The 2,686-nt window shown below is 40.0% G+C and overlaps 1 pseudogene; it reads right to left on the reverse strand.

Moving 5' to 3' along the window:
- Positions 1–229: 229 nt before the first annotated feature.
- Positions 230–1,925, reverse strand: LOC120236367 (annotated as a pseudogene).
- Positions 1,926–2,686: the final 761 nt, after the last annotated feature.

A 2,686-nucleotide genomic window follows, 5' to 3' on the forward strand; every position in this document is an offset into this window, starting at 1 on the left:
ATTATTTTTTCTTCATTAAACTTTGGTTTTAATGGGTCTCAAAATTCTGTGACAGATTTTTGGTCAAGTTGTTTCCATTAAAAAGTACCGATTTTAAAAACTAATAAATTAAAACTGCCACACACACACACACACACACACACACACACACAATGGTCCCCATGACATTTTCCTTTCCTTCTGAAGGGTTTACGATGCATTATCATTAACCAATCTTTTACTATTAAACTTAAATGGCCAGTTGACACAAACGGTCTGAGACTATTCTTCCACCACTGATTAAGACTGGGGTGGCAGGTATTGGGAATAATATTCGTTTAGCGTTCTGAGCTTTCTGGGCAGACTTGGTGACGTTGCCAATTCCAGCTGCCTTCTTGTCCACTGCTTTGATGACTCCCACCTCAACAATCTGTCTCATGTCACAAACTGCAAAGTGACCCAGAGGAGGATAGTCAGAGAAGCTCTCAACACACATGAGCTTGCCAGGAACCGTATTAACAATGGCAGCATCACCAGATTTCAAGAACTTGGGACTACCTTCCAGCTTTTTTCAGAATGACAGTCAATCTTCTTCAGCTCGGCCAACTTGCAGGTGATGTGAGCTGTGTGACAGTCCAGCAAAGGTACATAGACAGCACTGATTTGGCCTAGATGGTTCAGGATAATTACCTGAGCTGTAAAGCCAGCTGCTTCCACTGGTGAGTCATTTTTGCTATCACCAGACGCATTGCCATGATGAACAGCTTTGACAGATACATTCTTCTTTTTATTTTTTTTAATTTTTTAAAATTTATTTCTGAGAGAGTGAGAGACAGTGTGAGCAGGGGAGGGCCAGAGACAGAGGGAGACACAGAATCTGAAGCAGGCTCCAGGCTCCAAGCTAGCTGTCAGCACAGAGCTGGATGTGGGGCTTGAACCCATGAACCGTGAGATCATGACCTGAGCTGAAGTCGGCCTCTTAACCGACTGAGCCACCGAGGCGCCCCGACAGATAAGTTCTTGACATTGAAGCCCAAATTGTCCCCAGTAAGAGCCTCAGTTTGTGGTTCATATCAACAGACTTTACTTCAGGTATAACGTTCACTGGAGCAAAAGTGACTACCATGCAAGGTTTAAGAGCGCTGGTCACCACTCGACCCACAGGGACCGTACCAATACCACCAATTTTGTAGACATCCTGGAGGGGCAAATACATGGGCTTGTCAGTTGGATGAGTTGGTGGCAGAATGAAACTCAGAGCTTCAAGCAGTGTGGTTCCACTGGCATTGCCATCTTTACAGGTGACTTTCCATCCCTTGGACCAAGGCATGTTAGCCCTTGGCTCCAGCATGTTGTCACCATTCCAACCAGAAATTGGCACAAATGTTACTGTGTGGGTTGTAGCTAATTTTCTTAAGTAGGTACTGACTTCCTTAACAATTTCCTCGTATCTCTTCTGGCTATAGGGTGGCTCAATGGAATCCATTTTGTTAACACCAACAATAAGTTGTTTTACACCCAGTATGTAAACCAGAAGGGCGTGCTGACAGGTCTGCTCATTCATGGAGATACCTGCTTCAAATTCACCAACACCAGCAGCAACAATCAGGACAACACAGTCAGCCTGAGATGTGCCTGTAATCATATTTTTGATAAAAATCTCTGTGTCCTGGGGCATCAGTGATGGTCACATAATACTTGCTGGTCTCAAATTTCCACAGGGAGGTAACAGTGGTGATACCACATTCACGTTCGGTTTTCAGTTTATCCATGACACAGGCCTACTTGAAGGAGCCCTGTCTCAACTCAGCAGCCTCCTTCTCAAATTTTTCGATAGTTCTTTTATCAATCCCACCACATTTGTAGATCAGATGACCAGTAGACCAGCCCGAATCTACGTGTCCAGTGATGACAATGTTAATATGACTCTTTTCTTTTCCCGTTTTGGTTTAGGTTTAGCAGTGATTTTCATGACACCTGTGTTCTGGTGGCAAACCTGTTGCAAAAAAAGCTGTATTAATATTATGATTAATCTGGGCTTCTGATATTGATTTTTGATTCTAATTTTTATAGTATCCAGCTGGATTTGCTGGCTTTGATTCCATGTGATACCTCTTTATCATGACAATAAATTTATCTTTTTTCCTTAAACTGCCTTGAGTAAACTTATAAACTGACAATCAGTTTATGTACAACAGTAAGCCAGTATTATCAGAAATAAAATCTATCCATTTGTTTAAAACCTATCCATTTGTTTAAAACTCAAGCTCTTCAGTGAAAAAAAATTCTATTTGAAAGGTGATCAGAGAAACAGAAACAACAATCTACTTAGAGAAATGAGACTCATTGTAACATTGTACTACAAAAAAGAATAAAATTATAATCATATACTCTCCCTTTCTCTCTCTATATATATACATACATATATATTATCTCTCTCTCTCTCTATATATATATATATATATAAAATCTCTCTCCTCTCTCTCTCTCTCTATATATATATATATATAGAGAGAGAGAGAGAGAGCTTGTACTGTGAGGTAGGGACAATGCTAAGTATTTTAAGTTGATTTAATCTTCACAGGCATATACTTTATATATACACAGTAATATGAATAATTCAGTGTAAAAATATGCACATGTGCTTCTTACAAGGTTCACAAAGAGTCTTACAATCGTGTTAATGTCTAGTTTTTAGTAATCACTT

This window comes from Hyaena hyaena, unplaced genomic scaffold (genome assembly GCF_003009895.1).
Source record: "Hyaena hyaena isolate Hyena2069 unplaced genomic scaffold, ASM300989v1 scaffold_153, whole genome shotgun sequence".
Lineage (NCBI taxonomy): Eukaryota > Metazoa > Chordata > Mammalia > Carnivora > Hyaenidae > Hyaena > Hyaena hyaena.